At 37.9% G+C, this 15,609-nt stretch overlaps 1 pseudogene; it reads right to left on the bottom strand.

The window, feature by feature from the left end:
• Positions 1-11,152: 11,152 nt before the first annotated feature.
• Positions 11,153-11,327, bottom strand: LOC123942785 (annotated as a pseudogene).
• Between the last annotated feature and the right edge of the window lie 4,282 nt (positions 11,328-15,609).

Raw genomic sequence — 15,609 nt, 5'->3', positions numbered from 1 at the left:
CAGCATCTCCTACCCTCACTTCCAACCCAGAGAGAACAGCTGCCCCAGGACTTTCCAAAACTGCTGGTGCTCTTTTCACTAATAATGTACTTTCTAATGTCTTAGGAAACAAGTCTCCTCCAGACCTTCTAGGGAGACATAGCAATTTGCACATAAATAATTAATGGAAACATTTTCCTCTCCCTAATCCTTTGGACCTCTCCCTGTACAGTATTCCAGGGAACTAACAACATATCAGTTGTATCAGTGATTATATGTCAGTACTAAGCCCAGACTTTAGTAAAATATCTCCACGTACAGCACAGCACAGTGAAGTTCCCCAGAGCTACCTCTACCCTATGCTTGGATAGGAAGCAATATTGCCAGAACTCCATCCAATAGGAGACAGACTCTGCCACTGCCAACCTGAGACCTACAGGAGAGAGAGCCAAGGAACTAACTCCTGTTGGTGTTGCCTCCCGACCTTACCAATGGAAGCCAGAAGGCAAGGGAGCCCAGCCGATACACTGTAGAAACAGTAGCCTTCCAGGGAACAAAACAGGACAAAGAAGGCAAACAGTGAATTTGGAGAGGAAAGTAAACACTAACCTGTATACATGTCAGTGTATTAACATTAATTTTTAATGATTATCTAGATTGCATTGTATGAATATACTTGGGAGTTATATGCAGGAGTCCTCTGCTCAGAGATATTTAGGTTGTTTCCCAATCTTGTCAACAATACTGTTATCAATACTATATTATAATGAATCACTTGCATTTATTTTTATTATGATAAGACACAAATACCAAATTTACATTTTAAGGATGCACTTCAATGTCATTAAGTACATTGGCATTACTGTGCAACCATTACCACCAACCATCTCCAGACGGTTTCGTCATCCCAAACTGAAACTCTGCACCCATTAAACAATAACTCCCCATTTGTTGCTCCCCACCAGGCCCCAGTAACCACTATTCTGCTTTCTGTCTTTATCTATTTGACTAGTCTAGGTACCTCATGTAAGTGGGAGCATATAATTTTGTCCTGTTTTATCTGGGTTATTTCATTTAACCTTTTATTTATAAGCTGCTTGTGGCTTATTTCACCTATTTCACTGAGACAAAATACATCCATGTTGTAGCATATATCAGAATTTATTTTTTTTATTTTTATTTTATTTTATTTTTTTTTAAGATTTTATTTATTTATTTAACAGAGAGAGATCACAAGTAGGCAGAGAGGCAGGCAGAGAGAGAGGAGGAAGCAGGTTCCCCACGGAGCAGAGAGCCTGAAGCAGGCTCCCCACGGAGCAGAGAGCCTGATGCGGAGCTCGATCCCAGGACCCTGAGATCATGACCTGAGCCGAAGGCAGCGGCCCAATCCACTGAGCCACCCAGGCGCCCCCAGAATTTATTTTTTAAGGCTAAACAATATTCAATTGTATGTTTGCACATATGATATTGTACATGTATATTCACATACATGGGGTAGCAATAGAATTATTTGACTCAAGGAGATCAAATTTTACGTCTATTGTTGAATTGCACACTCCCCCACAAGGCAGTGAAGGTTTTGTAGCAATTTATACTCCCATCAACAATCTATGAGAGTATCTAATTCCTGTATCCTTGCCAACGCAGTATGTTGACTTTTAGATATTCACCAACTGGATAAATAAAAGATAAAAAGGTGATATTATAAGTTGAGGATTGTATGTTTTAGGTGAGACATGGGAACACTTTCAAATAAATATTCACTAAATAATAAGGAATATTCAGAAGACATTAGAAGAGGGCAATAAATGTTTTTTAAAATTCATCTTAGAGAGTAAAGATATTATATGTATCATAGCTGCCTAACACCCATTTGCAGGCTGTCTTGATATTTCTATACTCTAACCCAAAAGGACTAGCACATCTCACAAGGCTATTACTTTGGACCTTGATTTCTATTTGGGGGCCTGTCATCAGGTGGCGAGTGTCTTCTTGGTGGCCACCACAAGGATCCCTCTTTCTGATGACTAACACTTCTACAAAAGAGAGAAACTGCTGCTCCTTCCTAAGGTCTTTGGTCTTGATTCTGGTTTCTGGTCTGAAAAATACACCATGATCAGGTAATGGTTGCCAGAGCTGACATCAGCCTTCAGGTGAGAGAGAAAGAGTTGGCAGTGGTATCTCTCATTCCACTGACCACCAGAGTGATACTGCCTCTTTAGTTTTTATCAGCTTTCTCATGGCTGCTCACCAGTCTTTCCAAAGCTATGCATTCAAAAACACTGAACAAGATCCAAAGGCTTAGCAAGATACCTATATCTTAATGAGAATCACGGATAACCCTGATAAAGCAGTCATGTCATAACTAGTGTTCCCCACACTTTTTTGATAATAAGAATCATTTGGGGGGCACCTGGGTGGCTCAGTGGGTTAAAGCCTCTGCCTTTGGCTCAGGTCATGATCCCAGGGTCCTGGGATCGAGCCCTGCATCGGGCTCTCTGCTCAGCAGGAAGCCTGCTTCTTCCTCTCTCTGCCTGCCTCTCTGCCTGCTTGTGATCTCTCCCTCTGTCAAATAAATAAATAAAATCTTTAAAAAAAAAAAAGAATCACTTGGGGTGTTTGCTAAAAACCCAGTTTGCCAGGCCCCTTCCCTAAAGATTCTGTTTCAGTAGGTCATGAAATGTAAGCAATGTGCCCAAGTCAAATGAGAAGTAAATGGCAGAGCCCGGACTCTGTGATTTCAAAGTCCTGCTCTCACACATTCTTACACACAATTACTAATCATATACATTTAGGCAAGTCATTTAACAACTGCCCTTTACAGAGGACTTTACAGTATATGAAACAATTTCACACTATTATTTAATTCTTACAATCCTATGACGTTGATAAAATTAACCCCTACTTTATAGAGTCTGAGAAAAATCAAGTGATTGGCTAAGGCAGGGGTCATGTATTCAAATGCCTCTAGAAACCAGGTAGTTTCATCCATTTTATTTCAATCACTGATTCATTCATTTATCTCTTTAACAAATAAGGATTTACTCCTTTATCCATTTAAGAAGTATTTATTGAGTACTGATGACGAGGAATACAGTAGTGAATGTATAAAATCTTTGCCTTCCTGGAGGTCACAGTCAAAGAGGAAAATAACAAGCTTATACAGTATAAATGAGTAAGATAATTTTCGAATATAAGAAATACTATGAAACCAATAAAACAGTCCTCTTGAGTGGAGGTGGGAGGCACTTTGCCTCAGATAGCTTCTCGCCTACACATGTCGTTTAAGCATTTGTCATATGACTTCTCCACATTGAGGTATGTCATATGTATAAAATATACCCTGAATCTTAAAGATTTACTGCAAAAAAAACAAAAGAATGTAAACTATCCCAATCATAATTTATATATTTATTACAAGTTGACATATTTTAAACATACTGGATTAAATAAAATATATTATTAAAATTAATTTCACCTGGTTCTTTTTGTTTTTAATGTAATATAAAATTACATGGGTGACTCATATTTGTGACTCCTATCGTATGTCCTTTGAATGCTGCTGATCCAGATGGACCGGGGAAAGCCTTTCAGAAGCTGAGACCTCAGTGATGAGAGAGTTAGCGGTAAGAGGATCTGAGAAAGGAGGTTCCCCAGGAAGAGGGAACGGTGAGGGAAACTCACATAAGATGGGCTGACTCTTGACCTTAGGAAATAACAGGGAGTGGTGGAATACAAGAATGTTTCCCACCCAAATCATTCAAATCCAAAATGTTTAAACACCATGAAGAATAAGAAGTGAGTGCCTGAGTTGTTTTCTATCTTGGTCACCCTGCCTTTAGATCCTACTCTTCCCCACCCTTCAGTAAAGTAAGAGTACCCTGCATGGGAAAGACAGATTGGCCTTGTCAATTCAACTAGTTCGGCTGAGCCGTGGGCAGCAGTCAGTCCTCCCTCCAATCCAATCATACAGCCAGAAAATACTAGGAGAATTTTTCTTCCGATTTCAAATCCCATGTTCTTTCCACTTAGCCTATTTGCGGCAACAGATCCCTTTGAGAATCTGATGAAAACTATGAGCCAAGTCTCCCTCCATTACTACCACTGCAATTTGCCCACAGTAATATTACCTATAATTTAAGGGGCTCAGAGGCCCTCCTCCAAAGTCCACCCATGGACCCCAGACTGTCCTCTATGGTATAGATATCTGGCTTCCTTCTATGCACCAAACTATAACATGGAGATAATGACATCAGTTTCCTTTATGTCACTGAAATAGTGGGAGGACTGAACGAGAAGATGTTAGTGAAACTGTGGTCTGAATATAGGGTATTACTGTGACATTCAGGCAGGATTTAATGGCCCATAATGGTAGTGCTAATGTGTTGCAGGGATTTTTTTTTAACTGAAGGCCCAATTAGAGATTTAACAAGAAATGAAAGAGCACAAGTAATTTTTAAATGACATAAGAAATTTGGGGGACTCTCTTCTAGATCAGTGTTTCTCAATACTGCCTATAAAAATCACTAAGAGAACTTCTTAAAAATTCTGAAGAACTAGTACAACTGCTGAGAAGGGAATAAGTACTTTCTAGAAAATTTGCATGTGGCTTCTGACCCACAATCCCTACTTCCAGGACTCAATTTCAAAGATGTGATGGTAAATTTTGAAAAGAAGATGAGTACACGGCTATTATTGCTGCACTATTTCCAATAGCAAAAGCTTGGAAACAACCCAAATGCTGAGAGAGAAAGGACTAACATGCATAAGACTGGACCTTTGGAGGCTAGTTTTCCAGAAAATTCGTGGGCCTCCTGTGAATCTCCCTGGAAATCTTTTTGGCCCTGTGCTTCAGATGATCAATTCTAGTAGGCTTAAATCTCAGCACCACTCTCCTCCCCCGCCTCATCTTAATGATGCCAGCGTCAGGGCTGGAATTCAATCCTGAACACATCTGTGGAAAATCCTGCTGCCAAAAAGCCACCTCGAAGAGGTATAACTACAAGGCTTGCACCTCAGCCCTCTGGGAGGGCTGGTGATTCTCCTAACCTGAAAAACTGATTTGGCAGGATCAGACCAGGAAGTAGGAGATGCCTCACTATACTGCAATGGCATCCAGTCCTGATGACAGAGGAAGGGTGAGTGCTTCCTCCATCATTTAGCTTAAATGCCCCATGGCACAGGAAGGGACTCTAGGGTTCAGATCCACCACAGGTAGGCAAAGAGAGACTAATCCTGTAAGTTTTTCCCAGTGAGTACTGTGCCAACTGGTCTGATATGCACACTACTTGATCATTTGCCCATTTTTACACTCAACTAATACAGTGAGCTGGCCATCTGGCCAGTCAGTCACTATAATTAAATTATAGCGACTGGAAAATAATTAGCAGATCAGGAATCAAAGTCCAATGAGAGGGTAGGACAAACCTCCTTCAGGTAGCATGGCCAGCTGTTGGGATGGTTAGTCATTAACTGCATGTGGAATTGAAACCTCATGAAACCTCAGCAACAGAAGACTCAGAGGGTAAAGACCTCCTGGAATGGAATTCCTTTGTTATTAGTAATAACCTGGCAAGAGTCTCTGAGGAAGGAGTGACCCCACTGAAATGAAGGTTCACAAGCACCTGATACTATTATCTTTCTATAATCACTGAAGAATGTGTACCTTGGGGTGCCTGGGTGACTTTGTTGGTTAGGCCTAACCTTGGTTTCCACTTGGGTCATGATCTCAGGGTACAGGGATCCAGCCCCCATTAGTTTCTGTGCTCAGCCAGGAGTCTGCTTGGGATTCTCCCTCTCCCTCTGTCCCTTCCCTTCCTCCCACCCTACCCCCCCACCCCCCGCATGCAAACTCTCTCTTAAATAACAAATAAATAAACCCTTAAACACACGCACACGCACACAAAGGAAAGAAAGGAAGGAAGGAAGAAAAAAAGGGTGAAAGAAAGGGTGTTTACTTTGTGCCTGACAACTTCGTACCTGAGATGGAAGGGTATTAAAAAAAGGCACAGATCACCCTAAAGATTGGCACAAGGAGGATCCCAAAATTATACTCCTTCCCTTCTAGAATAACTAGTAAAATAGGCAAAATGAAACAAAAGAACCTGACTTTGTATTTTGACTATTTCCATTAGTCCACTGGGGAATTGCAAAATGGTGATAAACTAATTCTTTTATTCCTTTTTAATTAGAATTTTTCCATAAGGAACTTTTCTTCATCTACTTTTTGTACATCTTAAGGTAACATTCAGGAAAGGCAAGAAAATTCCAGGCTCATTTACTATATTTCCTGCCCCAGATTCAACCCATGTATTTCTCCAAAAAAGTTTTGGTACTTTTTGGTGAGAAATTATGTTTACAAAGGATAATATGGGCTTACAGGTGCTTATTGCTTCTAAGCTGGTTATTTTTTATATGCCTTTTTTGTAAACAGAGTTAGGACAAGTCTTTTTTTTAATTTTTTTAATGTCTTTTTTTTTTTTTAAAGAAGAAGATATATTACAATTTTATTCTGACCTTTCCAATTCAAAGTTAGGGTTAAAAAGGTTTTAGGGGCACCTGGTGTCTCAGTGGGTTGGGCCTCTACCTTCAGCCCGGGTCATGGTCTCAGGGTCCTGGGATGGAGTCCCATATCGGGCTCTCTGCTCCTTGGGGAGTCTGCTTCCCCTCTCTCTCTGCCTACTTGTGATCTCTCTCTCTCTGTCAAATGAATAAATAAAAATCTTTAAAAAAAAAAAAAGGTTTTATATACCCATCTTGTTTTGTGTTCAAATCTGTTTTTTGTCTCCTGAAAACTTAGTTCTTTATGACATTAGCATCATGAACTTTTTCTATCGTACCTGCCAAGGTACATCCTCTGATATAGAGAAAGGCAACCAGATTTGAAATCCCCAATGATGTGAAACAATAGGAAATACATACATTATCACCTAAGAATTATCCTTGCTAAGAATTCTGACCTGAATATGAAGTAGATCTAATTACTGATTTTCTCAAAATACAGGAAATAAAGCAATATGATAAGGACCACATAGAGGCAGTCAGCAAAGTTCAAAATGTAAGGAATTTGGAGAAGATGGTGGTGTAAAGATGATGAGCTCATTGAGAACTTCAATAGAAATAATTATAAAGAACCATCACAGATGAAGAACTCAATAACTAAAATTAAAAAGACGCTAGAGGGAATCAGGAACAGATTAGATGAGCAGAAGAAGAGATTAGCAGAAGAAAAGATTTTCTGGAAGACAAATTAATCGAAAGCAACCAAGTTAAGTTGAACAGAAAAAAGAAAAAAAGAATAATAAAAATGAGAATAGGTTAAGGGAAATCACCAACATCATCAAACATAATAACATTTGCACTATAGGGATCCCAGAGGAAGAAGACAGAGAGAAGGGAACAGAGAGCTGAAGGAGCACATGGGTGACTCTGTCAACTGAGCATCCAACTCTTGATTTTGGCTCAGGTCATAATCTCAGGGTCATGAGATTGAGCCCCATGTTGGGTTCCATACCTCTTCCCTCTCCCTCTTCCTTTTCCTTTCCCTGCCACTTGTGTGTGCATGTGTGCACGTGAAGAAAGAAGGAAGGAAGGAAGGGGGAAAAGAAAGAGGAAAGAAAATGAAAAGAAATAGAGAAAGAAAGAAAGGGAAAGAGAGAGAGAAAAGCTGAAAACTTCCATAATCTGGGGAAGGACATAGACATTCAGATCCCAGAATCACAGAGCTCCAAAGAATATAAGCCCAAAAAACTTAATAATTAATTTTGGCAAAAAGTAATGATAAGGAGAAAATTTTATAAAACAGTAAGAGAAAAGAAAACAGTTACACATATAAGGCCATCAGTTGATTTTTCAGCTGTCAGATTTTGCAGACCAGAAAAAGTGGCATGATATATTCAAAGTGCTGAAATGTAAAAAACTACAACTGAAGACACTTAATTCAGCAAGGTTATCATTTATAATGGAAGGAGAGATAAAAAGATTCCCAAAAAGGAATCCCTCTCCCCTGCCTCTTGTGTCCACATGTGCTCTCTCTCAAATAAATAAATCAAATCTTTTTTAAAAAACCTATAATAGATACACAAAAACTAAAGAGAAAGAAACCCAAACATAACACTGAAGAAAGACATTAAAGTGAAGAGTACAAAAGAGGCAAAAAGGAACAGAGAATTACAAAAGCAACCATCAACAACTAGTAAATGTCAATAAGTACATGCATATCAATAACTTTTAAATGTAAATTGACTAAATGTTCCATTCAAAAGATAAAGAGTTATGGACTGGATGAAAAAACAGAGCCAATCTATATGTTGCATACAAGAGACTCCCTGTAGACTTAAAGACACATATAGACTAAAAAGAAAGGGATGGAAGTGAGAATAAAAGCTGCAGGACCAATACTTAGACAAAATACACATTAAAACAAAAACTACAATAAAAGGCAAAGAAGGGCAATCATAATGATAAAGGGATCAATCCAATAACAGGATATAACAATTATAAATATCTATGCACTCAACACAGGAACACCTAAGTACACACAGAAAAAGTGAACAGATATAGAGGGAGCAACTGACAGTAATACAACAATAGTAAGTGACTTTAACACTCCATTTAAAACAATGGATAGATCATTCAGACAGAAAATCAACAAGGAAACTGGTTTTGAATGACACATTAGACCAGTCATCTAACAGATACAGAACATTCCATCCAAACACAGCAGTATAAACACATTCTCAAGTGTTTATACTGCAAGTATACATGGAACATTCTCCAGAATAGATATGTTGGCCCTCAAAGCAAGTCTCAATAAATTTAAGATTAAAATCATATGATGCATCTTTGCTGACCACAAAAATATGAAACAAGAAATCAAAAGAAAAAAATCTGAGAAAAATGTGGAGGCTAACTGGTTACTAAACAACCAATGGGTCAACCAAGAAACCAAATAGGAAATCAAAAAAATACATGGGGACAAAAGAAATGAAAACACAACAGTCCAAAACCTTTGGGATGCAGTACAAACAGTTCTAAGATGGAAGTTTATAGAGATAGAGGCCTACCTCAAGAAATAAGAAAAATCTCAAACAACCTTACATCTAAAAAGAGGTAGAAAAAGAAGAGCAAACAAAGCCCAAGGTATTTAAAGGAAGAAAATAATAAAGGTCAGAGCAGTGATAAATCAAATAGGGACCAAAAATATCAAAAAAAAGTTAGTTCTTTGAGAAAATAAACAAAACTGATAAAATTTAGCCACATTCATTAAGAAAAAAAGGATGACACATATAAATAAAGTCAGAAACAAAAGGGGAAGTAACTGATAGAAATACAAGGAATTATAAGAGAATATTACAAAAAATTATATGCAAACAAATTGGGAAATCTAGAAGTAATGGATAAATTCCTAGAAACATATAAACTACCAAACTAAAACAGGAAGAAATAGAAAACCTGAACAGACCCACAACCAGCAAAGAAATTGAATCAGTAATCAAAAATCTCCCAACAAACAGAAGTCCAGGGCCAGAGGACTTCCCAAGGGAATTCTACCAAACATTTAAAGAACAGTTAATACCTATTCTTCTCAAACTGTTTCAAAAAATAGAAATGAAAGGAAAACTTCCAAACTCATTCTAGAAAGCTAGCATTACCTTGAGATTCCAAAACTAAAGACCCCACTCAAAAGAATTATAGGCCAATATATGAAATGACAAAAGACCCTGAATAGCCAGAGGAATGTTGAAAAAGAAAGCCAAAGTTGGTGGCATCACAATTCCAGAATTCAAGCTCTATTACAAAGCCATAATCATCAAGACAGCATGGTATTGGCACAAAAACAGACATATAGATCAATGGAACAGAACAGAGAGCCCAGAAATAGACCCTCAACTCTATGGTCAATTAATGTTCGACAAAGCAGGAAAGAATGTGCAATAGAAAAAAAAAAAAAAAAAAAACCAGCCTTTTCAACAAATGGTGTTGGGAAAATTGGACAACCACATGCAGAAAAATGAAACTGGACCATTTCCTTACACCACACACAAAAATAGGCTCAAAATGGATGAAAGACCTCAATGTGAGACAGGAATCCATCAAAATCCTTGAGGAGAACACAGGCAACAACCTCTTCAACCTCAGCCACAGCAACTTCTTCCTAGAAACAATCACCAAAGGCAAGGGAAGCAAGGGCAAAAATGAACTATTGGGACTTCATCAAGATCAAAAGCTTTTGCACAGCAAAGGAAACAGACAACAAAACCAAAAGACAACTGACAGAATGGGAGAAGATATTCACAAATGATATATCAGGTAAAGGGCTAGTATCCAAAATCTATAAAAAACTTATCAAACTCAAATAATCCAATCAAGAAATGGGCAGAGGACATGAACAGACACTTCTGCAAAGAAGACACCCAGATGGCCAACAGACACAAGAAAAAATGCTCAACGTCACTTGGCATCAGGGAACTACAAATCAAAACCACAATGAGATACCACCTCACACCAGTCAGAATGGCCAAAATTAACAAGTCAGGAAATGACAGATGCTGGCGAGGATACAGAGAGAGGAGACTCCTCCTACCCTGTTGATGGGAATGCAATCTGGTGCAGCCACTCTGGAAAATAGCATGGAGGTTCCTCAAAACGTTGATAATAGAGCTACCCTACAACCAGGCAATCACACTACAGGGTATTTATCCTAAAGATACAAATGTAGTGATCCAAAGGAGCACGTGCACCCGAATGTTTATAGCAACAATGTCCACAAGAGCCAAACTATGGAAAGAACCTAGATGTCCATCAACAAATGAATGGATAAAGAAGAGGTGGTATATATATACAATGGAATACTAGGCAGCCATCAAAAGAAATGAACTCTTGCCATTTGCAACGACATGGATGGAACTAGAGGGTATTATGCTCAGGGAAATAAGTCAATCAGAGAAAGACAATTATATGATCTCTCTGATAGGAATTTGAGAGGCAGAGTGGGGGATTTGGGGGTAGGAAAGGAAAAAAATGAAACAAGATGGGATCGGGAGGGGAAAAAACCATAAGAGACTCTTAATCTCACAAAACAAACTGAGGGTTGCTGGGGGGAGGGGAGGTATGGAGAGGGTGGTTGGGTTATGGACATTGGGGAGGGTATGTGCTATGGTGAGTGTGGTGAATTGTGTAAGCCTGATGTTTCACAGACCTGTACCTCTGGGGCAACTAATACATTATATGTTAATAAAAATAATTAATAAAAAAAGAATAAGAAAAAGAATGCTTAAAAATTCCAGAACATTAAACTGATAAGAACAGATACTACACTTGATCTTAGCCAAAAGCCGAGAAGCGGCACCTGGGTGGCTCAGTGGTTTGGGCTGCTGCCTTCGGCTCGGGTCATGATCTCGGGGTCCTGGGATCGGGTCCCGCATCGGGCTCTCTGCTCAGCGGGGAGCCTGCTTCCCTCTCTCTCTCTGCCTGCCTCTCTGCCTACTTGTGATCTATCTCTGTCAAATAAAAGGGTAAAATCTTAAAAAAAAAAAAAATTCCAGAACATCCTTTTTTATACTGTCCATATTAAATATCTTTAAAAATAAAAAATAATAATAATAAAGAATTATAGGCTGTAAAAATTCTCAACAAAATACTAACAAGTTGAATCCAACCATACATTAAAAGAATTATTCACCACAATCAAGTGGGATTTATTCCTGGGTTGCAAGTGTGGTTCAATATTCACAAATCAATCCATGTGATATGCCACATTAATAAAAGAAAGGACAAGAACCATATGATCCTGTCAATAGATGAAGAAAAAGCATTGGACCAAGTATAGCATCCGTTCCTGGTAAAAACCCTCAACAAAGTAGGGAGAGAGGAAACATACCTCAACATCATAACAGCCATTTATGAAAGACCCACAACTAGTATCACTCTCAATAGGGAAAAACTGAAAGCTTTTCCTCTCTAGTCAAGAATACAGATGTCCACTCTTACCACTTTTATTCAACATAGTACTGGAAGTGCCAGCCTCAGGAATCGGACAACAAAAAGAAATAAAAGAATCCAAATTGGCAAGGAAAAAGTCAAACTTTTACTATTTGCAGATAGCCTGATGTTCTAGGTAGAGAACCTTAAAGACCACTAAAAAACTGCTAGAACTGATAGAGGAGTTCAACAGGTCGCAGGATACAAAACCAATGTACAGAAATTTGTTGCATTTCTAAACACCAATAATGAAGCAGCAGAAAAAGAAATCAAGGAATTGTTCCCATTTATAAGTGCAACAGAAACCATGAGACACTGAGGAATAAACCTAACCAAGGAAGTGAAAGATCTGTACTCCGAAAACTAAAGAACTCTTATGAAAGAAATTAGAAAGGACACAAAGAAATGGGAAAACATTCCATGCTCATGGATTGGAAGGAAAAATATTGTTAAAATGTCTATACTACCCAAAGACATCTAACATTTAACACAATCCCTATCAAAATACTGCCAGCATTTTTCATGGAACTAGAACAAACAATCCTAAAATTTGTATGATACCACAATAGACCCCAAATAGCCAAAGCAATCTTAAAAAAGAAAAGTAAAGCTGGAGACATCTCAATCCAAGACAGGAAACCATCAAAGTCCTAGAGAACACAGACAGCAACTTCTTTGACCTCGATGGCAGCAACTGCTTCCTAAACAGGTCTCCAGAGACAAGAGGAACAAAAGCAAAAATAAGCTATTGGGCCTTCATTAAGATAAAGACTTCTGCACAGTGAAGGAAACCATCAACAAAACTAAAAGGCAGCCTACAGAATGGGAGAAGATATCTGCAAATGACATATCTGATAAAGGGTTAGTATCCAAAATCTATAAAGAATTTACCAAACTCAACACCCAAAAAACAAATAATCCAGTTGAGAAATGGGCAGAATGCATAAATAAACATTTTTCCAAAGAAGACATCCAGGTGGCCAATAGACACATGAAAAGATGCTCGATATCACTCATCAGGGAAATATAAACCAAAACCAAAATGAGATAACATCTCACACCTGTCAGAATGGCTAAAATAACAACTAAGGAAACAATAGATGTTGGCAAGGGTGCAGAGAAAGGGGAACCTTCTTACACTGTTCATGGTAATGCGAACTGGTATAGCCACTCTTTAAAACAATATGTAGGTTCCTCAGAAAGTTAAAAAATAGAACTACCCTATTACCAAGCAAATTCACTACTAAGTATTTACCCAAAAGATATAAAAGTACTGATTCGAAGGGGCATATTCACCCCAATGTTTATAGCAGCATTATCAGCAAAGGCCAAATCATGGAAACAGCCTAAATGTCCATCAACTAATAAATGGGTAAAGAAGATGTACACAACCACCTATATAGTTCCATATACAGAGATATATAGTTATATAGATATAAAATATATGATGGAATATTACTCAGCCATGAAAAAGAATGAAATCTTGCCATTTGCAAGGACATGGATGGAACTAGAGTGTATTATGCTAAGTGAAATAAGTCAAAGAAAGACAATAAACAAATACCATATGATTTCACTTATATGTGAAATCTAAAAAACAAAAACAAACAAACAGAAACATACTCCTAAATACAAAGAACAAACTGGTGGTTGTCAGAGGGGAGAGTGGTGGGAGGAATGAGCAGAATAGATAAAGGGCATTAAGAATTACAAAATTCCAGGGGCGCCTGGGTGGCTCAGTGGGTTAAAACCTCTGCCTTCGGCTCGGGTCATGATCCCAGGGTCCTAGGATCGAGCCCCGCATCGGGCTCTCTGCTCAGCGGGGAGCCTGCTTCCTCCTCTCTCTCTGCCTGCCTCTCTGCCTAGTTGTGATTTCTCTCTGTCAAATAGATAAAATTAAATTAAATTAAAAAGAACTACAAAATTCCAGTTATACATTAAATAAGTCACAGAGATTAAAAGTATGGCATAGGGAATATAGTTAATATTATTGTAATAACATTGCATGATGACAGATGGTGACTACACTTATCCTGGCAAGCACTCAGTGATGCATAGAACTGTATTGTGATGTAAATCAATGTATTGTACACTTGTAACTAAAATAACACTGTATGTTAATTACAATTTAATAAAAAATAAACAATTTTTCAGGGCCCATGGGTGGCTCAGTTGGCTAAGCATCAAACTCTTAATTTTGGCTCAGGTAATGATCTCGGGGTCCTATAATCGAGCCACACATCAGGCTCTGCACTCAACAAGGAGTCTGCTTGGGATTCTGTCCCTCTCCCTTTGCCCCTCACCCTGCTCATGCTCACTCTCTGTCTCTCTTCACCCCCAACCCCGTAAATAAATAAGTAAATAAACCTTTTTTAAAAAATAAAATAAACAATTGTTTGAAAGAGAGGAAAAAATGACTGTGCTTTTCTGGGAAACTCCAACGGATCATGAGGTATCATCCTTATTGCATATTGTTGGATTTGATTTACTAAAATTTTGTTTAGAATTTTTACATTTATGTTTATGAAGGACATTGATCTGTAGTTTTCTTGTGATGTCTTTATGTGGTTTTCTTGTGATGTCTTTATCAAGATCTGATAGTCTTGTACAATGAGTTGGGAAATATTCCCTCCTCTTTAATTTTCCAGAAGAGTTTACGTATCACTAGAATTTTATATTCCTTAACTGTTTAATGTAATTCACAAGTGAAGCCATTTGTATACAGAGATTTCTTTTTCTCCCAGCTTTGAGGTATAAATGACAAAAATTGTGTGTGTGTGTGTGTGTGTGTGTACACATATATGTGTGTATATATGTATATATGTGCTTTATATATATATAAATGTATATGTGTTTATAAATACATATATACATAAAAATGTTTATATATGTGTGTTTATATTTTTTAACCCAAAACGTGGGATACTCCACAAAACAAATGACCCATTTTCTTTAAAAAAAAAAATTACAAAGAAAAAAAAGAGTGCAGATGAACCTCTAGATTAAAATAAGTGTAGGAGGTACATTAACCAAATGCAGTATGTGGATATTGCATGAATCCTAATTAAAACAGACCTACTTCAAGAAGTTATATATGAGACAATTGGGGAAATGTGACAACTGACTGGATACTTGTTACATTAGGAATTTTATTTATTATTTAGCTATGATAAAGATATTATGCTTTATATATAATTTTAGATATACATATCTAAGTAATCAAAGATGATATGATACCCTTTTGGTGATTTTCTACAGAACAATTAAATAGTGATGAGGAATTTTGTTGAATCTGGGTAATATATATATGGGGGAAAGGCATCATTATACTATTCTATCTTTATCTTGGTAGATAAAGTTCTACCTTTATTTTTTCCATAATACATTTCTTTTAAAATTCTAATAGTCAAACCTTATGCCAGGGACTCTTAGTTGGTCTGGGATGAGGCACTGGCATGTTTTTTTTTTTTTAAAGATTTTATTTATTATTTATTTGACAGACAGAGATCACAAGTTAGCAGAGAGGCAGGCAGAGAGAGAGGAAGGGAAGCAGGCTCCCCGCCAAGCAGAGAGCCCGATGTGGGGCTCAATCCCAGGACCCTGGGATCATGAGCTGAGCCGAATAACCCACTGAGCCATCCAGGCGCC

Source organism: Meles meles, chromosome 5 (genome assembly GCF_922984935.1).
Source record: "Meles meles chromosome 5, mMelMel3.1 paternal haplotype, whole genome shotgun sequence".
NCBI classification, from domain to species: Eukaryota; Metazoa; Chordata; class Mammalia; order Carnivora; family Mustelidae; genus Meles; species Meles meles.
Note: the sequence above shows the minus strand (reverse complement) of the source record. Positions and strands in the feature narration are given on the sequence as shown.